The sequence below is a fragment of the Ipomoea nil genome, unplaced genomic scaffold (genome assembly GCF_001879475.1).
Source record: "Ipomoea nil cultivar Tokyo-kokei standard unplaced genomic scaffold, Asagao_1.1 scaffold2759, whole genome shotgun sequence".
Taxonomy (NCBI): domain Eukaryota; kingdom Viridiplantae; phylum Streptophyta; class Magnoliopsida; order Solanales; family Convolvulaceae; genus Ipomoea; species Ipomoea nil.
Window position 1 is genome coordinate 2,624,503 of NW_017619187.1, and position 11,905 is coordinate 2,636,407.

Here is an 11,905-nt window from a genome sequence, read left to right on the forward strand (position 1 = left end):
AAGAGAGGAGGAATAGAATGACAACTGTAACGGCTCCAACAAAGATCCCAATCACCAGTTCACCACCCATAGCTTCAGTCCAAAAATCGAAGTCAGCTTCGAAAGCTCACTGTTCACAAACGCCGCATCGTACACCGGCATCTTCACCTAAAACACACAGCGAACACCCCACTCCGGGATCATGTGTATTCGCTCCGATTTGCTATGGCCGCAATTTGAATTCCTCTAAAACATCCAGGAACTCATTAAAAGGAGGATTAAACTGGCGGATGTTGAAAAACTGAAAAGCGTATGATCATATCAACAAACTAAGCTACCCGAGAGTATTAATCTGTTAATATAGGCGCGCGTGAGTTTGTACAAGTCGTTTCAGTCAACTCGGGAAATTTCTTTGGGGATTCAGTCACATTTTGTTATTAGAGCATCCACATTAGTTGGGGAGATTTGAGAGATAATGTAAGAGTGATTAGGAAAGAGACTGTGGAAGGGGAGAGAAAAAAAAAGAAAAAAAAATAACAAAACAAAATTTAAAAAAAAAAATAATATAAATCTGTCACGTCAGGCGCACTGACAGCGCGCCTGACGCGCTACACGGGCGCTTGCATTGCACGCGCCTGTGTAGACAATGGCTGTGTTTTTTTTTTTTTTTTTTCTGACACCAACCCTTAACTTGCAGGATAAATATCTCCCCAAATAACCCCACCCCACATTTGTTATTATTCCCACCCAAAATAGTTCATCTGACATTATCTCCCTAATATCCACTGATGTGGATGCTCTTAGCTGGCGACCGCTTAAAACTTACAAGCAATAATTAAAGGGAAAATGGCATCTTTTGTCTTTTCTAGGAGAGGGTAGCATACTTAGCATAGATCCCTAAATTTTATTCCAAAAATCAATTAAGCTCTTAAATTTTAAAAAAAAAATACAATTAAATTCTCAAATACGTTAAATTGGGTCAAGAAGCCCAAAAATTAATAAATAACATTGTGAACAAAGAAAATCGAATAAAATATTGTAATATTCAAAATTCTGGTTACATCGAGTTTCAATGCGGTGTGGGTCTGATTCTTCGATTGATGCCTTGAACACTCCACCATTGAAGGGCATCCGGGTTTCTAGTGACTTGATCTTCAAAGAAGGGCTTGTATATATAGCTTGTTCTTCTTGAAGGGCCTCCGGGTTCAAATGGCTTGATCTTCAATAGAGGTTTGGATCAACAGGCATGATTGGATTGGAGGAGGTTTGGATCAACAGGCATGATTGGATGGAGGTTTGGATCAACAGGCATGATTGGATTGGAGGAGGTTTGGATCAACAGGCATGATTGGATTGGAGGAGGGGTTTTTACTTTCAGGATCACATTTTTAAATGTTTACATGATTTTTTCATAGGATGTGTCTAATTATATAGAAATAAGATGTGCATTCAAAAAAAAAAAAAATATAGAAATAAGATGTCCTATTTATAGATGTAGGATAGAGAGTTTTGATAAGCTCAAACTCTTTTGATATTATCTAATTAACAAATTAGATAATATCAATATTATCCATAAATATATTCAAATATACTTATATTGATAAATAATCAATATTTATCAAAATTTAAGTGTCTACAAATGTCCCCTCGAGACTTACTTGTACACCACTTGAGAGCATATAACACTCGAAAGTATGTAGTGCAAGAAAGTCTCGACACTACAACTTAAAGATATAAGGTCGTTTCAACTCGTGCCAAGAAGCCTTGAAAAATATGAGGCTATTTAAACTCGTGCCAAGGAGTCTGAGGCCGTTTAAACTCGTGCCAAGGAGTATCATTTAGCCTCCTCCGTTTCAAATTTCATACAGGGTTTGCCCCCATATCGGTTGAAAGTGTCTATGAAGAGATGAGAGGCAGAGCTGTCCCACTGGGCGTGCCAATTTGTGAACAAAGAAAATCGAATAAAATATTATAATATTCAAAATTCTGGTTACATCGAGTTTCAATGCAGTGTGGGTACAAGTCTCTGGATGGTCCTCTGATTCTTCGATTGATGCCTTGAACACTCCACCATTGAAGGGCCTCCGGGTTTCTAGTGGCTTGATCTTCAAAGAAGGGCTTGTATATATAGCTTGTTCTTCTTGAAGGGCCTCCGGGTTCAAATGGCTTGATCTTCAATAGATGTTTGGATCAACATGCATGATTGGATTGGAGGAGGGGTTTTTACTTTCAGGATCACATTTTCATTGTGATCTCTGAATAATATATATTTCTAAATGTTTACATGATTTTTTCCTAGGATGTGTCTAATTACATAGAAATAAGATGTCCTATTTATAGATGTAGGATAGAGAGTTTTGATAAGCTCAAACTCTTTTGATATTGTCCAGTGGAAAACGACCGAATGACAGGATTTTATCGCCGGTAGTCGGATTTTTTTTGCCGGTAGCGCGGTCGTCGAAATTAAAATGACCTATAATAACATGTCATTTACGTGTTTTTAGGTTTCATTGACCCAATATGACATGTTTGAGGGTTTAATTGCACTTTTTAAAAATTTAGGGGCCTAATTGATACTTGGGGTAAAGTTTAGGGGTATATTTGACCCATTTCTAATTTTTTTTAGCAATACAAGAGGAGGGGGACCCAACTACGGGTGATCGCGGTTCCAGTTCCAGTTTAGTTTCGGTTCCGATTTCACAAATGGAGAAATCGGAACCGAAATCTTATATTAAAGTTCCGGTTCCTATTGAAACCGCCGGTTCTAACAGGAATTATAAAAAAAAAAAAAATGTTTTTAGTTTTTGTCCAATGGCCATGCTATTGGCGTTTGGTCTAGAATTTTAATCTTTTCAAATTTCAACTTCATTTTATTTTTTTTACAGTTTGGAACCGGAACTGTCCGGTTCTTTTATTACACAAACCTTAACCGGAACCGAAAATGTACGGCCGGTTCGGTTCCGATTCCGATTATACAATGCACGGTTACGATTCGAACCTCTGGTTCGAATCGAACCGTCTAACCATCTCAAGAATGAGACGATCACAAACAACTAGGGAAAATTGTATCTTTGATCTTGATCAGTTATAGTCAAGTTCTTATTTAATCATAACTGAATAATCGTATTCATTTATTATTTTCTAGTTATTAATGAAGTCGTGAGTTTTGTCTTCAATGTTAGGTTTTCGTCTCTACTTGATAGAAAATTCAAAAATCTCATATTATTGGAAGATAAAATATAAAGGAAAAATGACATTTTTTTCCATGTGATATATACTTATAGCACTTTTTTCCCCGGAATTATTCAAGTGGTAATTTTTTTCCCCTAATATGTAAATGGGCATATTTACCCTTAAAATAAATATTTCATTTATTTTTCTTCTCCAACAAATTATAACCACAATTTAGTTCAAATGTGAAAAAGAACATACAGTATTTGCAAATATTAGAATTCTATGATGAAGTGATGCAAGCTGAACATGGTGAAGTGGTGCATCATGCTGTGTGGACACAAGCTGGAACATCACAAGCTTTCCAGAGGAGGGCTTTTTAGTCTTTTCATCCTGCTTAGTTAGTTATAACCGTTTTTGGCTCCCTTTTATAATGCTAGCTTATCTTCTTCTTTGGTTGTAATGACATACACAGAACTCTCCGTTTTCTCAAGTTTACATCTCCATCTATGCTTCTTCTTTTTCTTTTCCCTGTTGTTCGTATGATCCAAGGCAGCTCATCATGGTATCAGAGCTACGCAGAAGCTACGCCGGAGCTGTGATAGTTGGAGCAGACGGCAATGGAAATGGATCGGAACACGCAGGAGCAGGAGTCTCCTCAGCTTCAACCAATCACACACAGCGAAACGATGATTTTGATGATCCGTTGTACTTACATATTACGGAAAATCCGAATTTGTGCCTTGTTTCGCCTCCGTTAACCGAGCTCAACTACTCATCTTGGAGTAGATCAATGAGGATCGCACTGGAGGTTAAAAACAAGTTTGAATTTGCAACCGGGAGCATTCCGAGTCCAGCAGAGAATGATCCGAAGATCGGATCGTGGAAGAGATGCAACCGCATTGTGAGTTCATGGATTTTGAGATCCATCAGTCCTGACATAGCAGAGAGTGTAATGTACTTCGATAAAGCCTCGAATATATGGAGTGCATTGCAGAAGAGATATTCACAATCTGATTCACACAAGATCTCTGAAGTTCAGAATCAAATCTTCAGAAGTGTTCAAGGTAGTATGACAGTGAATGAATATTTTACTAAGAGCAATACTCTTTGGCAGCAAATGAATGCTCTAAGGCCCCTGTTGATGTGTGAATGTGTCCCTAAATGCTCATGTACTCTAATGAGTAGAATGCAGAAGCAGAGAGAAGAGGATTATGTGATCCGATTCCTAGAAGGTCTCAATGAGGATTATGAAACCATCAAGTCTGGAGTGTTGGTTATGGATCCAATTCCAGAAATGGAGAAGGTTCTCAACATGACCTTGAAAGTTGAGAGGAAGATCAAAGGCTCTATTAATCAGAAGTGCAATGACTTAATCCAATCTAATGCAGTTTACAATGATCAGACTCAAACTGCAGAGGAACATTCACTGTCAGCAGTGGCAACATCCAATAACAGAAAGAAATTCACAGGCAATGGAGGGAAGAATGTCCCAAAATGTACCTTATGTGGCATGCTTGGGCATACAGTTGAGAAATGCTATAAAAAGCATGGCTATCCCCCAGGGTGGGTTGCAGGTTATAAGTCCAAGAATAAACAAGTTCAGGACATACAACACTCTTCAAATGCAGCTGTGAACCAAGCAGGTGATATAGGGATTTCTGCTGATCAATTTCAAAAGCTTTTCCTTCTTTTGCAGAATCAAAATAAAGGGAATCAATCTTCTAGCAATGCTACTGTGACTATTGCTGGCTCAGGAGTCAAACCTAGCTTTAAAGACTCCATGGAGGCTCCCAGTGAAGGTAGAACTACTCTTAATCCTTCTCTTAATGTTGTAGTGAATACAGATGATTTTTGGATAGTGGACTCAGGTGCCACAGACCATATTACCTGCTCAATAGATTACTTTGATGCCTGTGAGAGGGTTCAGGGAATATCTGTTAAGCTACCTAATGGAGAGATTGTGAGTGTTACTCACATAGGACATATAAGGCTTAATCAGAATATCATGTTGACAAATGTGTTACACATTCCATCTTTTACCTTCAACATTATCTCTGCAAGTAAATTGACTAAGCAGTCAGGCTGTAAATTGGTCCTAGAAGCTGATTCTTGTGCTATTCAGGCTCATCATCTTGGAACAATGGGTGGTTTTGCTAGGCAAAGAGATGGATTATACCTGGTCAGTGATCCTCCTGTTAAGAAGAAAACTCATTCTCCAACTCTAAATGAGTTTCAGTGTAACTCTTTGTCTTTAGAAGTGTGGCATAATAGATTGGGCCATTATCCTATCAATAAGATTTCTGTTTTGAATGGAATAAAGCATGCTTCTCAGAAATGTGACAATTTAATCTGTGATGCCTGTCATTTTGCTAAGCACAAAAGATCTCCCTTTCCAACTAGCATGTCTAGGTCTGAGCACTGTTTTGACCTAATCCACATGGATGTTTGGGGTCCTTTTGCTGTTGCATCTCTCAAAGGAGAACACTATTTTTTAACCATTGTGGATGACCATAGTAGGTTTACTTGGTTGCATATGATGACAAGTAAATCAGAAGTCAGGATTACATTTCAAGACTTTTACAATTATGTTTGTACTCATTTCTCAGCGAAAATTAAAACCATAAGAACTGATAATGGTACTGAGTTCTCAATGAGAGCTTTTCTTAATGAAAAAGGCATAATCCATCAAAGATCCTGTGTGTATACTCCACAGCAGAATGGAGTGGCAGAAAGGAAACACCAACACATATTGAATGTAGCTAGATCCTTGAGGTTTCAATCAGCCTTACCTATGAATTTTTGGGGTCATTGTGTGCTGCATGCATCCTATCTCATTAACAGGTTACCTACTGATGTTGTTAATGGGAAGACTCCCTTTGAAATCTTGCACAACAAGGCTGTGGATTATGGGCAACTCAGGACTTTTGGTTGCCTGTGTTTTGGTGCCACTTCCTCACAGGGCAGAAACAAGATGGAATCAAGGGCAAGAAAGTGTGTCTTCTTGGGATATCCAGCTAATGTGAAGGGGTATATCCTTTATGACCTTGAAACTCAAACTGTTTTTGTCTCAAGAGATGTTAAGTTTTATGAGCAAGAGTTCCCTTTTAAAGATCAAAGTCCAACATCTGTGCCTAAGCATACAGCAAATGAAGCCATGAGTCCTTCACTTCCCTTGATTCCTGTTTCTATTGAGGATAACTTCTACACTGAGCCTGAGAAGTGTCCTAACAGCAATAATGGGCAAGACAATATCATGATCAATCTTGAGATTGACCACATTAATGACATTGCACATGATAATGGTGATGAAGCAATGGCTACTTCTGCTAGACCAAATACTGAACACAACATGGAAGACTATCAAGATTCTGAATCTGAAACTCTTGATCATGCCACTAGCAGTGATACAGTTATTGATCAGCATCAAGCACAGCCTAGAAGGTCATCAAGGCCTAAAAATATCCCTTCCAGACTACATGATTACTACTGCCATAATTCTGTTCTGAGAACCTCTCCTCATCCCATACAGAATTATATCTCCTATGACAAGTTGTCTTCTGCTCACAAGTTTTGTGCTTCTTCTATTACATCTGCATATGAGCCACAGTCCTACCATGAAGCAGTACAACATGAGGCATGGAGGAAGGCTATGCAAGCTGAGATAAAGGCCCTAATTCAGAATGACACATGGACCCTTACAAACCTGCTCACTGGGAAATCACCAATTGGTTGCAGGTGGGTTTACATGGTGAAACACAGATCAGATGGATCAATAGAGAGGTATAAGGCAAGGTTAGTTGCAAAAGGCTACACTCAACAGTTTGGGGTGGATTACATTGACACTTTCTCTCCTGTAGCTAGAATGACTACTATCAAGACTTTTCTAGCTTTGGCAGTTATCAAGGGTTGGGACATCCAACAACTTGATATCAATAATGCTTTCTTGCATGGTGATCTTGATGAGGAAGTCTATATGGTGTTGCCTCCAGGTTTTGAGAGTGACACACCTGGTCAAGTCTGCAAGCTAAAAAGGTCACTATATGGTTTGAAGCAGGCTAGTAGGCAATGGAATGCCAAGCTAACAAAGGCCCTACAATCTGATGGTTTTCACCAATCCTCTGCTGATCCTTCTCTTTTTACCAAAGCTGTGGATAACTCATTCATAGCTTTGCTTATATATGTGGATGACATTCTGGTGGCAGGAACAGACTCAAAGCAAATACAAGGCTTAAAACAGATGTTGGATGACTCCTTTAAGATTAAAGATCTTGGCCAGCTTAATTACTTTCTGGGAATTGAAGCTTTTAGGAGTCCCAATGGTCTTAACCTATGTCAAAGAAAATACACCTTGGACATCCTGCAAGAAAATGGTTTCCTTGATGCTAAGCCTGCAAAGACACCATGCACTCAGGGTCACAAGCTTACAAGTACTGATGGCATTCTTCTACAAAAACCTGAAGTTTTCAGGAGATTAGTTGGTAAGCTTTTGTATTTGACTAACACAAGACCTGATATTGTCTATGCTGTCCAGCAACTATCTCAATATGTGGATAAGCCAAGGGACACACATCTAGCAACAGCTCATAGGGTACTAAGATACCTCAAAGGCTCCCCAGGGAAAGGACTGTTCTATTCTTCTGCTTCTCAGATCAAGCTTCATGGTTTTTCAGACTCAGATTGGGCTAATTGCACAGAAACAAGGAAATCCATAACAGGCTACTGCATTTACCTTGGCAGCTCTCTTATCTCTTGGAAGACAAAGAAACAAGCCACAGTTTCAAAATCTTCATCTGAGGCTGAGTACAGGGCATTAGCCTCCACAGTTTGTGAAATCCAATGGCTTATATATCTTCTAACAGATTTGAATGTGCAATGCAGTACTCCTGTTGCCTTGTTTTGTGACAATAGATCAGCTGTGGCAATAGGGGAGAACCATGTCTTTCATGAAAGGACAAAGCATATTGATATTGACTGCCATATAGTCAAGCAGAAAGTCCATCAAGGAGTCATAAAGCTGATGAGCATCCCCTCTCATAAACAGATAGCTGATGGATTTACCAAACCTCTGCCCATTGCTCTATTTGATACTTTTCATACTAAGCTGGGCCTTTAAGATCTTCATGCTCCAGCTTATGGGGGGGGGGGGGGGGGGGGGGGTGATGAAGTGATGCAAGCTGAACATGGTGAAGTGGTGCATCATGCTGTGTGGACACAAGCTGGAACATCACAAGCTTTCCAGAGGAGGGCTTTTTAGTCTTTTCATCCTGCTTAGTTAGTTATAACCGTTTTTGGCTCCCTTTTATAATGCTAGCTTATCTTCTTCTTTGGTTGTAATGACATACACAGAACTCTCCGTTTTCTCAAGTTTACATCTCCATCTATGCTTCTTCTTTTTCTTTTCCCTGTTGTTCGTATGATCCAAGGCAGCTCATCATTCTAATTTTAAGCTAATACTAGTAGTTGTTCCGATTTGAACCTCCGATTCACGGTTCAGGATCTATTTTTCAGTTTACGATTTTAATAAACGAAAATCCAAATATTGGGTTCTGGTTCTGAATTATAACCGAAAATTTTTGATTAGATTGTTATAGTGTCCGGTTTAGTTCGAACTGAACCGTGGGCATCCCTACGTATAAGCAATAATTTGTTGAAGAAGAGAAATAAATAAAATATTTATTTTAAGGGTAGAAATGTCCATTTAATATATCCGGGGGAAAATTGTCACTTTTATAATAATTGAGAGGGCAAAGGTGGATGCATGAATAACTCAGAGAAAAAAGTGTTATAAGCATATCTCGGGGGAAAAAGTATCATTTTCTCAAATATAAATTTCACATCTTATTATCTTTCTTATATTGAAACCGCTTTCGCAGCATTAATTTTCACTTCTCAACCTCTTATTTCAAAGTTTTTTAACTCCAAAACCATTTCAATAACCCTTGTATGACTTATTAGAAACATGGGTCTCGTATAAAGAACTTGAAACTCATTACAAACAATAGAACATTTGCATGTGGAACACAATATCCTAAAATTTTCTAATTTCCTTTACTAACAAACAAGAGTAATCAAACCAAAACTTTTGATATACAAGAAGATGTCAAAAATTTCAGGTTGCTTTTAAGATAAATTCACCGATGGGGTAACTTGATATTTTTAGTATGTAAAAATTATTTCGTAAACTTTGCAATAGCTTAGTCAATAATCGTATATCTTTGCAACATATCAAATTCTATTATATTATTGTGTGCGTGTGTGTGTGTGTGTGCGCACACGTGTGTGTTATATGGCTAACTTACATTGCTGCCAACTCGTGCGGGCTAACCCTGCGATGCCCGCATTTTTGTAGGCAAAAAATTTTATGTCCTAATCTGGCTCACTTTGACACCCCTACGTGTATGGAGTAAAAAATATGAGTCAATTTATAATCATTCTAATTAAAATATGTGAACATGTTGGGAAACTATCCTAGTATCTAAGAGTAAACTTTAGAGCATTGTGATTCTAACAAATATACAATTATGTTATTCATAGTTGATCTATTCAAACCAAAAAATTAATAAACATCTTAGTTACCAAGTCATCAATTACTCGATTTGACTTGGATAACCCAAAAAATATATATTGATTATTATTTTTAAAAAGTTAATTAATGAATTGGTCAATTAACAATTGACATTTACTATTTTTTTATCCCGACTTTCAATTAGACCATAAATGATCATTGACTATTGATTTTTATCAATTTTAATCAATAACTTTCAAATTGATCATAAATAGTCTATTGACTATTGATTTTGTTCCAAGTTTGATTATCCAATTAAATATCAATTTAGAAAATATTAAATGTAAGGGTAATAATGTAAAATTTTGGTTCTTCACATTTCCACTAGTGATGAACTCAATGCATTAAGTTTATGAACCAAATTCGTCCATCGCAACAAAAAGTCAATTTTTATATTATTACCCTTAAATTTAATGTTCACTAAATGAATATTTAACTAGATGATCAAATTTGGAACAAAATTAATAACCAATAAATCATGTATGAACAAATTGGAAATTGATGATAAAAATTGATAAAGGTGAATAATATTACAATATACTAAAGTTCAAACCAACAACTTTGAGAGTTCAACTTGGTACCATTAGACCATAATTTTTTTATTTAACTTTGAAATCATCTAGTATTAACAATGAAATTGGAAAGTTCAAGGTTGGGGAATGAAATAAATGCAAATTCAAACATTAATGATCACATAAGTTAAAAATCTACTCTTATAGTCAACTTTGTGAAATTTCTCCCAGACAAGCTTGGACCATCTCTTGGGCGTAAGTAACTTTTTAAAAAAGTTTCAATTATCCAACTTGGAAATCATCTAGCATTAAGAATAAAAAAGTTTCAATTATCCAACTTGGAAATCATCTAGCATTAAGAACAGCAATTATACTGGGTTGTGTACCATGGTCCAAAAACGACATTGTTTTTTTAAGTAAAGAAATGACAGTCGTTATAGCTTAACAGAGCGCGTATTTTGTGTGTGTTAATTACCAAATGAAACTGTAGTATATCTAAACTGACACTGCTTCACGTATTATTTTTATATTATCAAATGAAACTTCAATTGAATTGAAATGAAACTGTAGTTGTGTTGAAATGAAAGTGCAGTATATACAAAATAAAACTAAATAACAATTTCACATATTTGAGTATATATTGTCCCGCGAAACTGTAGTTATATCAAAATGATACTGTAGTGGTGTTAAAATAAAACTGCAGTGTATATAAAATGAAACTGAATAACAAAGTTACTTTTTGCTGAACGGTGCAAAACGAGTGTCGTTTCTTTTCATTAAAAAAAAACAACGTCGTTTTTATGCTTGGACTACAATGATTGGAAGGAATTGCAATTCCCTCATTTTCATGGAATTGAAATCCCATGAATTTTAGGAAGAAAAAAAGATAATGATGAGACAAAATTATCCCTCTAATTTTTTAACTTAAAATTGATGCCTAACAACAACAATGGACATTTTGGACTTTATACTATTTATTCATTTTCAATTCACATGTATACCAAACATTAGAATTGAAATTTTCAGTAATTTTATTCTTGTAAATCAAACATAGACCGAAATTTAAACTCCCACTTTATTCTCAGTAATTCATCTCTCATGAAATTACAATTTCTTTCCCACATAATACGCTCCCTCCAATCAAACGCCCCTACTCTTATAGTCAACTTTGTGAAAATTTCTCCCAGACAAGCTTGGGCCATCTCTTGGGCACCTAACCATTGAAAAGAAGACTACATCAACGTGGAATTAGAAATATATAGAGATTTTTTACTAAAGTGAAAATTGGGGAGGTAGAAAATTAGTAATTAAAAATTTTGTTTACTAAAATTAGTTCTCTAACCTAATTTTTCATCTCCATTCTTCTATTTTCGTGTCATTTTGAAGAATTCAAAATTAACATATATTCTCCATTTGTATAATTAGAAATAAACGAATGTGTGTTGTGGATTCAACATTTTGATAGAATAAATACAGAAATGAACAGTACTAAACCTTTTGGGAATATATAGCGGAAACACTTCAGTTGGTGGGCTTGAATTGGGAGTGGGTTAGCTAGGAACACAATGGGATGTGTGGAGTCCTCCAGACTTGTCGGGAAATGGAGTGGTAGATTGTTGGATTGGATTTATCCAAGTAGATCATAGGAATCCGTCAAGGAGATGCGATCTCTTTT